Source organism: Anopheles merus, chromosome 3L, assembly GCF_017562075.2.
Source record: "Anopheles merus strain MAF chromosome 3L, AmerM5.1, whole genome shotgun sequence".
NCBI lineage: Eukaryota > Metazoa > Arthropoda > Insecta > Diptera > Culicidae > Anopheles > Anopheles merus.
This window is the reverse complement of record NC_054085.1, coordinates 28636688-28653717: the sequence shown is the minus strand read 5'-3', so window position 1 is coordinate 28653717 and position 17030 is coordinate 28636688. Positions and strand designations below refer to the sequence as shown.

The following is a 17030-nucleotide window of genomic DNA, read 5'->3' as shown; positions in this document are numbered from 1 at the left end:
GAAGGAGAGATGATAAAAATGGTGGAAGTATGCGCCCTCATCATATCCTGTCGCTGTCGACGGGCACTGGGATGCCCCGGTAACACGTCTTCGGCCGCCCGCAAGCGATAAAGCAAGGAACTGCGGCAAGGAGCCAACCATCCTGCCTAGACGCGTACGCTTCGCAAAAGCAAGGCAACAAAAAATCCACCCTGTGCGTATGGGCCCCCTCCTAAAGAGGGTTTGCCGTGTAAGTTATTCTAAAACTCCCCCGTCGTGCTCAAGCGAGTTTGCCCTCTTTGCAAGCAGGCACATCGGCACCTTTTGGCTTTTGTCTTCTCCCTTGCGATTGTTTTGCTTTTTCCGTGCTGCCAACTGGGTGCGTTTTACGTTCTTGTTTTTGCAACAGGTGAGCATTCGTTGGGGCTTGGGGCGATCTGGGCGCATTTTGCTTTTCGCAAAAACATAACTTCTTGATTTGGGCTGAGTGTGCTGTGCGGACTTGTGTGCGTGTGTGTGTGTGTGCGTGTGTGTTGTGGGTTGGGGAAGGGGGAAGAATATGTTTTGTTTTGGGGAGTAAAAATTTCACCCGATTGAAATTGGAGACTTTTTCGGTGGTTTTTAGTGGTTGGGTAGTTATTGAGAGAAACAGTACTATTCCCGTAGTGCTTGTAGTCAAACTGAAAGCTAGTCCAGGGACTCGGGTAAGAGTATGTAATACTATATTGCTTTCTAATACTATATTTTTCTTTATAATTTTAGCATTTAGCACAGGGAAGGCCATATCCTTTACAGAGGAAGTATGTCTACATGTCTGCGTTAGTTTTCAAAGTACAGCTTTCAAACTAAGCCTTCGTCAGTTTCTCACCAAATCTATTATCAGAGAAAGCTACAGTTCAATGGTTAAAAACAAAATCAAGGAAGATATCAAACAGTCCATTACAATCACAACCATAAAAGAACACAAGGAACTTTCGATCTGACCGGATATTTAGTCGTGAAAAGACAATCTGCAAGTCAAATACTCAAATCCGGACATGTAAGAGAGTGAGTCATGTCGAACTTATCTACGATCAATCTAATTGTTAATAATAATTTTAACCAGGCCCGAATCTTGAATATAGAAGAGCAATACGTTGGAACATAATTAAGTTAGTAAATATCTAAATAAGTAAGATGCATGAACTCGATTTTACAGCTATGAAACAGCATGTGGGCCTGTTAAATAGTGCCTAAGTAGCCTTCTCAAGGTGCATTACAGGGGACCTTTTTTCTTTGCGTTCTATTTTCAAGCAGGTCGTCATCATTGTAATAAACAACCTTTTTAAATGTACATGTTTATTTATAAAACTTTAATGTTCATGAATTACACATTATTTCACCAAATTTACTATACAATCGCAATCAGTTCAATCAATAATTCTGCTTCAATTAATTAATCTAATTTGTGCATCAGCTACAGGATGATTGATTCCGTCAGTCTTTCACACTTTGACAAGAGCTATCTTGAACTGATGTAATACTTTATAAAAGCTATAAAGTTCTACCAAGTTTTATGGATCTTCTTAGCAAGCCTTCAAGTTCCATTATGAACCGTACGCATAAGCCTAGCCAGCTTCAAAGTTCCAAAGAGTATCGTGTGCTTGTTAACATGCGCCATAGTTTCACAAAGTAGCGCCTTAGCTCTCAGTCTCGAATCAGCAAAAGATTTCGATCTGGCTATTTGCATAATCAAGTAGATACATAAGCAAAAAAGCAAGTAAGTTATTAAGTAAGTAAATAAATAAGTTATTTAGCCTGCAACTAAATGTATAAATCGGGAAATTAAAAAGAAAGGAAGTAAGTGTAGAGCTTTAGTTCGGTACTACATTTATTATTCTACCGTTCTCCTCTGTGACTCAATGACAACTGTCAACCTATTCTCCTTATTTGTGTATGCTGTCCCTCTTAGTCACTACTTTTGCTCTCTACCGTAAGTAAGAAAGTAAGAAATTGAGTAGTTAAGTAAGCTAGTTAGTAAATAAACCAGCCCTAAGTTACCAATATGCAATAGTTAATAATTTATTGGATAGTTAAGTAAATAAGCATATTATGTCAAGTCAAACATCGGATGGCATCTGATGAAGACCAGACTACTTGAAGACTAGTCACCCAAATGCTACCTTTGCTATGTCCATGCAAGTTAACTGAAAGAATGCGACTTTCAGGATATTGAAGAGATACTATGCATAACAGAACATTGACAAAATACAACAATGGCAGAGATAGATTGAAAAGAAGAGAGAAATTCAATGAGTGAAATACAGAAAAAATAATTCAATGAAGTGAAATACAGATAGAGAGCGATAGAGAGATAAAGAGAACAAAAAGAATTGACAGATTTAATCAAAAATATAATTTTAGAACAATTTTACATTCTGACGATGTTAGTTAATTTAACGAATTTTATTTCCCTGTTACATTTTCCTAATGAATTCTTAGGAGATCTATAACAAAATCCATTCCAATCCATCCAATCCATGTAGAAGAGCAAATGCGATTGTTGGCTTCTATACAGGCTTATTGTAATGTGGTTGTCCCAATGGAATGAGGATGAGATTGTGTTTAAGTAAATAGTTACTGCAAAATGTTTGTTGGAATAGATGGAGTTGAGTGTTATAAAAGAGCTGCCTTAAAGATATTAAGAATTGAGTCATTCTTAAATGCAGAGGATAAAAGCACTTCAGGCGTTTTAATCGTATTGTGTCACTTGTAAAACTCTTCCAAAATATGTCGATTATGCCTTAGTTCAGCAATCTCAGATCGTAGTTTTACACAAAAAAAGTTAATACAATTGCATTGAAGAGCTTTATGAAACGTATCAGAATGTACAATATTAACTTGCAACAGTTGGTAGATGTTCCATACATTTTCACAGCATATTGACCGAACGTCAAATAATTGAATTGATAACATGTAAATATTTTACTGCCCTGTAAACAGCAATTAATTTCATTAAAATCATGATACTGTTTCTAATACCACGTCTTTTAATTTTCCCGAGTGATGGCTTCAATATCCAACTTCAGCTCTCATCCGCTCACTATATCATTATTACCCACGAAGTTCATTTGTGCTGCATCCTACCACACTTATTGCGCCTGGTTTTGCGCCTTCCACCGTACCGTCGACTTACACGATTGTTTTGTTTTCTGCTCCCCCACCCCGCAACGCAAACTCCTCAACAAAATCCAAGGATGTGCAGAACAGAAAAGTTGTCTATACACAAAAAAACGGCACATCTTCAAAGCACTGCCCACCGGCGTAGTTTGCAAGTGTAATTAAATTGCACACTTTTCACCAGCAAGCACCACCCCTCTCCCATCCTTCGCATGCTGGCGATAAAATCAGAATGATTGAAAAGCGCGTTTTGTCGGTACGGAAAAATATATTCGCACCCACACACACACACACACACCAATCAGGCTACAAAAGCTTAATGTGGATGATATAAAGGAGCGGTTGTTGTTTTTCTTTTATTTGCCGTGCCGTGGGATCAGGAAGAAAAGTTGCCCAAAAGGAAGCTTCTGCCTAGCTGCCTACTCGCGCTACTGCGTAGGGGGGCAGGCCCGTTGTTAAGGTGAAGTTTTTCCTTCTGCTTCACCTCAAAGGAGCATTATCTTTTGCGGTTGATGAAACGCTTTTTTTCTTGTTGTTGCTGTGTGCGGAGTGGGGAGGATGAAAAAGTTTTCCCACCCCACCACTACCTTGTAAGAAAACACAGAAAAACAACACAGTACACGAAGGCAAAGGCGAAAATAGAAAATTAGAGAAAGAAAACAACGCGCAGCACGCTACAAAGCTTTCCGCGGAAAGTTTGCGTCGGCGAAAAGAAATTACAACAAAGCGTCTTGTTTTGCTGCTACTTACCTTAAACCCCCCCTCCCCCCTCTGAAACCGTGCTAGTCAGTTGAGCATTACAAAAAGCGCCATCCCACTGCCTGGCCAGCTGGTCGGTTGGCCGGCCTGGTTGGGCTTGGAAAAGGTGGAAATGAAAAGCCGTAAATACGAAATACGCAGCGTTCGGCGTTGGAAGTTTTGTATCCAAAGCGCGAGCGCTTTCATCGCGGGGGGCGTCCGCAGGAGAAGCAGATCATCGTTGCCTGCGGGACAATACAAAGCAGCAAACCTCCATCCATTTTGCGTTTGTAACAAAACGGCTCGGTGGTCGGAAAATGGTCCGGAGAAAAAGCAAAAAAAAAAAAAACGCAAGAAAAAGGGCGATGGACTTTTCGCGGCGGGCGTGTGCGGCTTTGTTTTTCCACTGCTTAAGACGCTGGGATGGGCAGGAAAGAGAAAATTACTTAAGACACACTGTGAATGAAGGGAAAAGTAGGTGCACACACACACACACACACAAGCACACAGAGAAAGAGAGAAAAGCGATTCATTTCATTTGAGAAAATTTAATTAGTTCCCTATCTATCTTGGGAGCTCTCCGTTTGTTTGTGCGCAAGATTTTCCATCCCGGTGAGCCAAGGATTGGAGGAGCATTTGGAGGAGAGGGGCATTTTCCTACTATCCCCCTATCGCCCCCTTTGTTTCCCAGGGAGGTTTTGTTGCGAATTGTGCGAGGGGTTTTGTGGTTTTCTTTCCCGTTTTTTTGCTGTGTTGGTTTGGGAGGAGCTGGGAGCTGTGAAGGTGGGATCATCTTTTCTGTTTTTCTGGTAGCGCCGGATTCGGAAGGAAGCAGTTTTGCTGCCCGCTGCTGCTGCTGCTGCTGCTGCTGATGTTGTTGTGTCCGCCACGGTCCTGCGAGTGTCCTGGGGATACGGCCACTTGATGGACGCGGTTGGGCGTAAAGCGTAGAACGAAGGCAGGGAGTAGGGCAAGGGAGGAAGTTTTTCTTCTATTCGTCTGTTGTTTTGATTAAGTTTGTAAGGAAAATTACTTTTGGAACAATGGTTTTAATTATAATTGCGGGAGGATGATCCAATTTCCTTACGCCATATCCACCGTCCCGGAGTTTTCCCCTCCGCTGCTGGTACAGCCTGCTCTGCGTCTTGTCTTTTCTTCGGTTTCTTTTCTTTTCCCCGTTAGAGCAGCGTACCTGCGAGCGATACCTTTGCGCGTTTGCGTCATCGTGCGACACGGCTCCCTGCGCGTAAGTCAAGTGTTTGCCAAGTCAGACCGGGTGGCCGGATATGAAGCGGATCGGCGGGGATAAGGCCAAGGGATAAGTCCATTTGCAGAGAAAGAAACTAGCCAAGAAATAAATTGGACTGTGACGATGGAAACGGCAGAAACAACAACCCATCCTGCGTCCATTCCATTGCACAGCAGCTAATCGTCGTGGGAGCCACCGGTAGGGAGCCGTCACAAACGATTCCTTTCTTCCGATGCGGTTCATTGAACACATTCCATTCACGCTGGTGTAGACAACGTGAGCAAGTTTTTTGGCAAGCAAACATGTTATAAATATTCATAACCGCTTCAGACCGATGCGTGCGTGTGTGTGTGCAAAAGGGATAGTTCGGGAGAAACGAAAAGATTTTCAGCTTTTTTGGGTCGTTTTCTTCGAATGATTCTATTTGGTTAATCCCTTCCGTGTTGCGAATGCGATTTTGTTTAAACAGAATACATGAAATTGAATGGGATGTGCGAAACAGGGAAATCTGGTGAAAAGGAATCAGGTAAATAAAACATAGTTCTTAAACCGATTGCACGGATCGATGACGGGCAGAAATTGGGTTTTGATTGAGATGTTTCACTCACTGTGATTGGGAATCGTTCTGTGGAGTTATTTTTGTGTAAAGAAGTACAACAAGTGTACGTTAATGCTTTTTTGAATTTTGAATGAAATGAATGACCAGATCCTAGACCTTTACATGTCTTCTGAAATTTATATATAAAAAAATAATGATAACTCAATAATTGTCAAATTTTATCAACATCAAATTTCATAGTACATGGAATGAATGATGAAAAACATTAGTCCACTATGAAATCCATGTCCAGTTACTAGTTTCTTTCTTTGCAAATGGATCCGTAGGACATAGATCCATATTTAAATCATAGGCCACAGTCTTATTCCCAAAGTCATAGATATACTTCTTAGTGATAGAATGAACTTGATGATACATTGGGATGATCAGCATGAACACTGAGGATTCTACGATCAATAACAGAATAGATGATTCCGAAGAAAGAAATCCTTACAACGAAGAATTAAATTTAGACATAAAACTCAGAGTTGAGTCAGATTCGGGTGAGATATTGAGATCGAAAATTAGTAGATGTCCTATTATCTATCACGACTTCTTTCAATTTTACTTGTTTCTGTCTAGGCTTTGTTGGTATAACAGATGTATAACATTATGTAAAAAAGGAACAAACGATGAGTAAGTTGAGCATGAAGTTATTGTTACTAATTACATTTTAATATGTTGAGAGTTTAAGGGATCATTAAAAGCATAATGTGTTTTCTTATGGGTGCTACAATGTTTGTCACATATGGCGGATAAGAGGATTTTTTGGTCCATTCGTAATCCCTATCTGTTTCATACGGATCTTTTGTCACCTTTGTTTGGCTGATGAGTGTCCAAATGTCTTTTTGGAACCAGAATGTATATCCTTCTTATTATCACTCTAACAGATGCTCTTTCGCTTTGTATCGTGTCCATTGATTCACAAAAGAACAGAGCATCAAAATCTCCAAAAATGGCTATTCGATTCATTTTCCTGCATTCTCTCACATGCGTTTCTGTTCTCCAAAAAAAAAAAAAGCCTTTTCTGATGTCCTTTTGAGCTGCAATTCCATTCATCTATTCCCGCACAGCTAAACGGTGCTCGAAAAGAAAGGCGAAAGGATATAAAAGGATCCCTTTGCCACTGTTGAGTGTTTCACAAGCACGGGTCGAATGTAGCGTGGCGTGCCATTTCCGATGCCTGTCCGGGTTTGAAACGAAGGGTCACGAGAATCCAATCAGTGCAATGCGGGGCAGCGCTCGGTTGACCAAAAAATCAGGTGGAAAATTTTCAATTTCATGCCCAATTTCCCTTGCGGGCGATTTCCAAACCGGCACAGAAAGAAGCCCTAAGTCGGTGTCGACATCGAGGCAGCGAGGATTGCAAAATTTCACCACCACATACGCCCGTAAGCCGGCCGCGTACACCTGCGGGGTGAAAAGCGGGTCCAGGTTCCAGGTTGCGAAATAAGTGGACACGCGGTGCTCTCGCATGTGGTCGCATATGTCCGCCGTAGCTTGTAGCCGGAGCGTCATTATCGTAAGTGCATCGGATGCATATTGCATTCCACGGCTGCAAACGATGCTTCCCCGGAGGTGTGCGACGAAAATTGGAACCTGTCGCTTCGATCAATCTCCTCTAATCCTGCACAGGCTGGCCCGGGTGTGCTAACGTTTTGGGGCCAAGCGCAACCATACTCGCTCATCGCTTGCAGTTCGATTTATCTTGCACGCCTGTCTTACGCTTGCCTTGTAATCATCGGGCTCTGATGCTGGTGCAATACATCAGCTCTTTCTCTTCTCTGCTACTAAATCACGATAATTACTTCAGCCCTCCCATTCCTTTTTTTTCTGCTGCATCTCACACACGCACGATCAATCAAAATTATATGCATCAAAACGCATTTTTGGGTGTGCGCTTTTCGGAAAGGGTTGAAGGGGGCATGGTTGCATTGCAAATAATCTCGTGCCCAATCAGCTTCCCGGCGCAACGATCGACAAGGACTACGTCCGGCAAGGCTGGTTTGGTTTGTGTAAGTAGATCCACCTGTAGGCGTTTTAACATGCAGCAAATGTTTGACATCTTGTGAGGGATTTTTCGTTGCGTTTGTGCATTTGTGCACCTTCAGAGATACATACAGTGGATAAAGTAAAACAGTCTTACCACTAAAACACTTCCCTTTTTCAGCATTTTTATATTAATCACCAACAGATACAGGAAAAGGCAAGGCGTACGTACCTTGATGTCCCAAGAATTCTCGGACACTCTTAATCAACTCCCTTTTTTACCTTCTCGCTGCAGCTTACCTTCGTTTTCTGTGCAATTTTGCATACGCTGCACGTCTGGACCAATTTTTCAAATCCTTTCTGCAGCACCGTGTGCACGCCCTGCACATACACACACACACACTTGTAGAAGGGAAAAAAAGGCTACACACTCATCCATATCCTAAATGCACCGAGCAAAATTACACACCTTTTTGCATATGAGCGTTGGTGCAGCCTTGAAGAAGAGTGAAAAAAAGCTGCTTCTCCTGCGCGAACGTTTCGGGTCACTTTGCCCCGAGGCTCCGAGCTGACTGGCATGCTGTACCGCGGTGGCCCGGACTGACCTGACCAGGACGAGATAAAGTCAGGTATTGCACACGGAAATTGAAGTCATCAAAAGGGGGGGGGGAGAAACAGGGAGTGCGAGTTGCAAAAATTGTATGCTAATGTTTCTGGTTTCTGGTCGGGATGAAAGGTCCAGAAAGATGGATTGTTGCATTCTTGTACGTTGTGTTTTTTTTTATTTTTGATCTTTAAATTAAGTACACGTTCCAATTCTACGGCGGCATGTACTTGGGTGGTAATCTGAAAAGCGAAAGTTATTTTTGTTGCGGTTGTTGATTTAAACAAAAGTGAGAATGCAGGTTATTAGCAGCATATTTCGATAACATTTTTGAATATAGTGTACCGTAGTTTATTTGCGTCTTTAATTCCCTATATCTAACAAACTTCTGAAGTATGAAAAAATAATTTAAGTATATTCGAGAATACAGTGAAGGTTGAAGTCTCATTTATTCTTTTAAAATGTTTCATTGTCTTCATAAAGATATTTATTTGTAAATACTAACACAAAGTATTTTGTAACAACAAAAATGCTTACATTGAGTTTCAACCTTTTGGATTCCATCATGTTATGTTTTTTTTTCTGGATGATTGACCGATTTTATTAGTTTCATTGCAAAAAGCTTAATTTTGGTTCAAAGTTTATCAATTAAAAGCCAACTAATTTCATTATTTAATGTTTCCTTTGTTCATGCACATTTTAAACTAACATTAACTTTGCCAATGGTACAGTTATTTAGAAGATTTCAAAATAAATCTGTACAGTTTTATTCCTTTTTTCCTTTTCATTAGCTTTATAGGGTTTTAATTATTTTTATTCTGTTTATTTATTTACAAAGAGGTTCAATTTATCAATTATACCCTGAATGCATAAACATTCACTTTTTTCTACAAAAAATCGTATGATATGCAAAGCATATACCTGCTGATAAAATACTGTTGAAACAAATTAATCGATTTTTATTCATATTATTATTATTATAACGTATGAATTACGATGTTAAATTGTTATCAATGATAGTAAATTAAAAAAAAAATATGTCAAACTGGTAAAATGTCAACCGAGTGGAAGCTCATAGCAATGAATGGAATTTAATGTAACACTAAAATATCCCTTCCGACATCAACAAGCAGAGTGGCGCAGTGGAAGCGTGCTGGGCCCATAACCCAGAGGTCCGTAGATCGAAACTACGCTCTGCTACACACTAATTGTGCGAACTTCACAAGTGAGAAGTAGTCGGGTCGCCTAAAGTTTTTTTCGTTGCTCATTATCCTCACCCAAAAGCATGTTGGAACGGCCCAGGATGTAATAAATCACATTTTTACTGTTTTCTATACTGCAGAAGCTTGTTTTAACGGGTAACGTTTGGGCTTCTTGTTACAAGCTGTTGCGCTGGTGCTGACCTTCTTCATCCCGGCAACTCTAATGCGCGCTCGGATACAGCATAAAACCGTACCGAGATAACGACATTCTACCTGTTGTGTCCCCCCGGTCGGGCGCACCAGAGATCGATGCGCGTTCGAAAACGCATGCGACACAGATGCATACCATGTGCGCGGCGGCGGCGGCGGTGCTCCCCGTACATGCAATTTCCTGTGTGTGTGCGCGCGCGCCCGTGTTTTTAAAGGTTCGTTTTTATGGCTCTCCCCTCGCACGCGGTACTTGCCACTAGGGTAGCAGTCAGCCGCTTGTTGGTCGCGTTTTCGATTCTGAAGGAGACTGGGAGTAATGCTTCGTGCCTCGTTCCTCGTGCGCGGTAAATGTGCATCTGCACAATATGCTCTCAGCATAGCAGGAAGAAGCTGACCGTAGTACGCTTGATGATGATGACGACGACGACGACGGTGGAAGCGAACCGCAATCCGAATGGGAAGGAAACAAGACAGTACGACAGTGCGGGGAATGTTGCCCAAAATGTGCAGCACAAACAATTTGCAAAAGGGAGGGAAAACTGTTCCCTCCCCCCCCGTTTGCTGGATAAGAAACTACCCCAGGGGCTGTTCGTGAATATGATTTTTCCGTTTTCGCTTTAGTTTTCTCTTATTAGTTCGGGCGTGATGATGGGGCTGTGGGCGATGCTGCGCGCAAACCGGGAGGGGGCTCCCGGTGCTTTGGGTTTTGGGGCGGTTTTATGTTTGTTGCGTTATGTCCCTTTTCAGCTGTCCCTTTATTACTTGTGGTGCTCGGTAAGGGTTGCGTTATAATGCAGGGTTCTTCAGTGGTATGGTTGAGTGCATGTTTGATGTTTTAATATTATTGTATTGTTATTGTTAATATTACATGGTTTAAATCTGTTTCATATGATAATTTCAGTTAATTTTGTATTTAAAAATTGCTCCTCTTCAACCAACAATAATTCCTACATTTCATTTAATTAAAAGTAATCACAAATCGACTCCATGTCCATAAGTTCGAGTAGTATTGATTGCATTTCTGTAATATTTACACCCCTGCTCAGACCTGACGGACAAAGGCAAGGGGATGAGAGCCTCATTGTTAGCTGATCTGCCCTTTGGGTGGATGTTGCCTGTTACTGTTGGCTGTATCGGCAGCAAGCAGCAGAGCGACAACACGGGGAGATCGCCAGGCCCGACAAATGGCGAACTTGTCTTTACCGATTTATTCCGCCCCTTGCAAGGAGGCGATTCGTGCGTTTTATGGTTGCTCCATGGTACACCAACCCTCTTCCCAAAAAAAAACCGGCTCCCGGCCGCCGTCTTAGCTTGGGCCATTTTTTGTTCGTGTTTTGTTTTCAACAAAAGCAAAATAGCAATAGCCCCGGTCATCAATTGCGGTGGACCGCGGGCGTTCCAAACAGCAAATAAAGCGTTAGGCAGCGGCAAGCCTCTGGGACGGTATGCTCCCGTAGGAGGAGATCACGATGGTAGGCGTCTGCCCGGAGTGGAGTTCGGCATCGGCAGCAGGATTGCAGAGGCATAGAAGAACGTGTGGTGTACGGGTGGGCATTAAAATTTCAGCGTCTCCCGCATTTTTTTTTTGCTGTTCCGCTGTGCTACAGAGATGCTATACGGCCACGACAAAAATGGCAGCAAAGATCCTTCCGACGGTTGGTTTGGTTGGACACGGTGGGTAAGAAAGCGACCCGCAAAGAGAAATAAAATTACACAAATTAAAACCCCCTTTTCTGCCGTGGAACGGATCGGTTGGGGGAACGGATGGTAGAATAAAACGCGAAATAATGCACACCATTGCCTGCTTCCTCGTTCTCGCTCTTTTGACCGCAATACTCTTTTGCTCCAGCAGGCTCTACCGGCTAGCTAGAGCTTTGCTGCTGCTGGCAGATAGCGTGCCTGATCGTTAATCGGGACACGATCGTTAATAAAGTCCTCCCCTAGGTGCGCCATCGCGTTGGATGAAAGGCTCTCGAGTTGGCGATAGACCAATGAACGCAATGAACAGTACATTAAAAGAACCAATAAAAATGTTTATTAGAAAGGAAAGCGAATTAATATGTTAAGTTTCTCATTTTATAAAGATAATGTACATTAACTTAGTAATTATTTAAAAAACGCCAGAAGATCTTTCTACTTTTAATTTGCTCGCTTTACACGTGTTTCATTGTATTACATTATTTAGTTTCTTTGAACATTATTTATATATTTTGTTTAGCCTATATGACACTTTTAGATTCTTTACAACTTGTACAATCTAATGCTGCTGCTATGAAGAAACCTTTGTTGTATGATTTCTAGTTGTTTTTGCACGTAATTGGAGCATTTAGATAACAAAAAACAGTATTATATTTACTTAATTTCCTTTAGATTCCATTTAAATGATCAATAGCATCTCCTTCACTCAACTGTAAACTGATATTTTTGGTGATTTTATGTTGGTTTGATTATGCTTTTCCAATCTGTGTGAATAATGTGAAGTTTTACTTGTTTCGTTTTAAAGTTAAGGTGTTTATTCTTGCCATATTATGACTTTTTGTTTTATATTAAGGATTTTTATGGTTATAATAGATTTTTTTAAATATAACAAAAATTACTTTTGTAACTGTACTTTTGTACTGTTTGTAACAAAAAATACTTTTCAATGACACGCGTTTGTCAACAGTTGCGTTTAAGTCATTGTTTTTACGTTTGAACACTTTTACTGTATGCATGCTTAAACTCGCTTACCAATTCCAGGCAGAAAAATCTATTTTTCAATTCGAAATTATATCTTCACGACTTTAAGGCACCACACAAATCTTGTTATAAATCCTGCTTGTGAGTTAATATATACTCCTGTAATGAACTCAACAAACAAGCTGCAACTGCCACCCTGCAAATCGACGCCATTTTCTTTCCTCCCCGTCTCCACCAGCACACCTACCGTTACTCACCGGTGTTGGCCCTCATCGATACAGCCAGAACAAACCAATAAGATCGCACGCTCGCGCAGTCACGAGAACACCAGCTGGCTACCCGTGTGGAGCCCCGTTTGGAGCCCCGATTTATTTGCGATCCTTTATTTTGACCAAGCACCGCCCCGAGAGATAAGCGTCCTGCTGCATCAGTTACCCTTCCCTGCTTCTTTACCCCTGACCAACGGCTGTATCGTGGCCACCTAATGGGGAATGGGGATGTGCTGTTATCCTGAAACTGAAACAATAATTTAGAAGGAACACTTCCAGCGCGCGGCGCACGATACCCGAGCGCAGTAATTACTAGCGCGATTAGCGTTATGCAGGAGACGCGCAACAAAATGGAGCGCGTGTGTGTGTTTGTGTGTGTGTGTGTGTGTCGGAGGTTCCGAACAGGATGGTGCAGGACTGGTGGCTAATAATTTGCTCGGCATGCCTGATTTGCGGCGGGTATATGATTTTTCCCTGTTGGCCGCATTTTTGGTGCGGGAGTCGTGACTTGCAAATTGTTGGAAGGGAAATATCATACACTGGCAATTACAGCTGCCGGCCACACACACACGCACACACACGGTGAGGGCACAGCTCAATAGCTGCAAAATTACACATTACAGATCACGGATTTTAATGATCCTTTACCGATCGGTTCCAATCCGGCTTGAGCTGTCGGTGGTGCTTGTGCGCGTGTTTAGATAGAATTGCATTGTTTAGCGAATATTTCACCACGTTCGCAGGCCACTAGAAAAAGCCGACATGTTTCTGCTTTATAATAAGAAACATTTCTTTTTAATTGAACCCTTTTATCCTGCAGCACGCAGGACATTTGACGGCGGTACAGTTGACTTCATAATTAACAGCGACCGTTTAAACAATTCCAGCTCAGCTTTAAACGCACCAACCTAATAAACGTAAGCGCACACGTGCAAACGGTAAGCAAACCACAGTGCGCTGTGTCAATTACGTCCGTCCACCAGGGTAGGGGGGGAGAGGATAGCCGCGGAAAACGGCGAGTGCCGCGAAAAGTCGTGATAAAACCATCACCCTGCAGGGTGAGCCTCTTGGATGGGCGGCGGTATGATTTTTCCACGAAACGGGACTGCCTCCAACCCGGTCCATCCCGGTTGGCGGCTGGGTTTCAGTTTTCTCAACCGACAGACGGCTTCACTTCCACGACAGCAAATGCAGAACGATTATATAGCTGCATCCGGCGAGCGTGCTGGGGCTAGTTGGAAGTGACGAATCGATTGCAAGCAATTTGCGTGCAGTGTTGGTGGGTGTGTAGGGGGGGCGACGGTTGCGACGAAGCCGTACTGGAAGCGATTGATAGCACACCAGCAAACGATTGACTGGTTGCATGTTTCGAGCGGAAAACACGAAACCGCAAGAGCCGTGATGAGCGGTATTTGGTTGTAGAGACCGGGAACGCTTGTACCCGCTTGTATGCTGTCAGTTTCGCGCGTAGAGCATATGCTGGCAGTTTGTTTGCGCGATCAATTCCTTACTCGATTGTTCAGACAAAGCGTGTGTATGTGTGTGTATTTATACTTTATTGGTGAATTGTCTGCTCGTGAAACAAGCCTACTGGTGTGGTAAAGAACTTATTCCAACAATAAAGGTGCTCGTGTAAGAGCATTGAGCTTGGAATTGCACCATTACTAGAAGCCAAAAGGGCTAGTGGAAGCCATTCCAGTCAGCGGCGGCCATTGAGCGTCATCGCAGTCGATTGGCAAGCCGAGTTGGTGGGGCTATTTAATTTTAGAGCTTATAAAATTACATCCTACCTTGAACTACTCGCCGAACTATCGATTCCGCCACGGCTGATGGGGCAGTCAGCAATGGGAGAGTCGTGAGCTGGGAATGGCGATATGCATGATGCTGGTGGTAATTTCTAATTTCAAATAATAATTACCCTCGTGGTGGTGCATTTTACACCAGCGGACGATACGATCGGCGAGATATTGCGTTGGCGTTATGTGTCAATATGGTGGGATAGATAGGGTTTTTTCTATAAACTTTGTGATGGATATTGTTGATGGTAGATTAGACCTTCGGAGTGCTTTAAAAAGCGTATAGAAATGTTTAAAGCACTAAAAGATTCGTTTTATAAAATAAACTCGGTAGGGTAACAGAAACCTGTAAGCCATGTAAAATTGACACAAATAAAATAAATAATCCTTTTCCGCAGAACCAGTATCAAAATTTCGTTTGATTGCGTGCATCTTTCTTGCACGTTACCGTCACTATTACATCGTCCAACGCATCCCAACATCACCTCAAGGCATTCTCGAGCGACACCGAAAAGGACAATCAATTGACTGCACATCCCTCTTTTCTTTCAATTCCCTATCACCTTGGCTATTGCAGCAAAAGCAGGGAATGGGTGCAAATTAAGGGATTGATAGCGCTTGCGCCTTGGAGCAATACTGCCGCAAGGCGGATAGGGCGCAAAGGTAGCAACACAAGTGACCATCGTTGCGAGGATGATATCTCCCCGTTTGTTTGGTGGGAGCTTCTTGAGTGTACTGTGGAGGGAGATGGAATGGGATATCCTCCACGGCAAAAGGATGACTCCGAACAAAATGGCGAAATCGTATAAGTGCGGCGGAATGTTTAAGCTTTATTTATGGGACGATATTGGCTTACAGTTCAAGTGCGATTTTCCTTATTGCCCTATTGCGCTATGAGATGTACTACAAAACCATTCTCGGGAAATTCTTCTTGTTCCCTGATATTTAAACTAAAGCTAGGAAAGAAACTCTTTAGCGCATCTTGCTGGAAATGTTTACAAATTGTTTAGTGTGAACAATTCGCGTCTTTAACTTCGAAATACTTCAGAAATAGTCATTCCGCTTAGTTAATTGATCAAAGATAAATAAAAATATAGCAATAAAAACGGCCGACAAATTATTGTCATTATTCACACTAGCCGTTGGGACTCAAAGTTATGTATAATATTTCTTTTTTTAATTAAAGTTCCATTTTTCGTTTGATAAAATGGGTTGGATTTTTAGCAACAAAAATACTGGCAAGGATGTGGTTATGCAAGAATGATGTTTCTCAAACTTAAACACAAAATGTTCTGTGTAAGCCATGTAAATGATGTGCCACTAATTGTGATATGCAACAATAATCAATCAGTTTATTCCTAACATATTCATCAGCGTGCTTTGTTTTGAACTCCTACAGAGGTGTTGGACATATTATTTTGGGGAAGTTGAACTATTTAGGTACATTTGCAGCTTAGAACATTATACTTCTGCAAAACTTTTAGAAATCAGATGAAATCAGATGTCAGCACAAACACTTGTTACTTTTGATAGGATATTACAAACGATATCAAGCATTCCCTACGGCAGCCTACTGAGACCAATGTGATTAGATAAACTACAGATGGGCTTATGACTCTGGTTTTGGTCACCATAATGAGAATGAGGATTTCAAAGGATATTGGCAGGAAGGGAGTAACGGTTACGAAGGACTAGTATGGCACCTTGTACTCTCCGACTGTCAAATGAAGATTTGTACAAGTCTTGACGTTAATGTTATCCCAAAATGAAACTTAAAAATCTGCTAAAGATCTGATTTTTTATCATATAATATCATATAAAAACTAGACTGCGACCTGTGCTACTATTTTCAGTAGCATTTTGGCTCGCAGGGTTAAATCAGTTTGACATCGCTGCTCTAAACTATGGAATGCTGCTGGTTTTATTCCTAATTTAAAGATAAGATCCTATTAACCTTCTTTTTTGTAAAACTTGCATCCTATAAACCTTCTTGTTTATCTTACATTTACGCTCATGACTACACAACACAGCCAAACCGCCCCAAACTCGTCCATTGTGTGCGTCTCCATTTTCCAATAAATGCATCTCCGTCCCACCCGTGCTCCGTGCAGTGTGGTATATTCTCCAATCCTCATCGACATCAGCGGGGGGGCTACGTACAGCAATCATCATCGTCATCATCCGCATCTTCTTCTTCGGCGCAAAGAAGCAACCTTTACCAACGCGATTACATTGCACCAAGGAAAGAGGAAAACGCAGTCACAAAGATACAACAAAGGCAGTAGCAACGCATCTTCCGATGGGCAGCGCCACCGCCAGCGTGTACATAAGCAAGGTGTAATAAGCATAAAAATACGCCGTGTATACCACGAAGTAATGAGAGCAGCGAGCGAGACGAACGCATAAGTCGCGCGCGAGCCCGGCAATCGGCAGTAACGTCCGGCAGCAGCACGGTACGGCGCTTGCACAGAAAAGAGATGGTTCACGGTACTGCCGGTTGCTGCAGCAGCAACAATTCACCACACAACCCCCTTCATACACACACACCCATACCCACA

General features: G+C 42.3%; 1 protein-coding gene and 1 non-coding gene across 2 annotated transcripts in view; one reads left to right on the top strand and one right to left on the bottom strand.

Moving 5' to 3' along the window:
- The window catches only part of LOC121599409 (transcription factor AP-2-epsilon), a 136150-nt gene that overhangs the window by 78938 nt on the left and 40182 nt on the right, over window positions 1-17030 (bottom strand). The gene's annotated exons all lie outside the window — the stretch shown is intronic.
- On the top strand, window positions 9445-9516 carry Trnam-cau. The gene has a single exon. It is a non-coding gene; the product is annotated as a tRNA-Met (tRNA).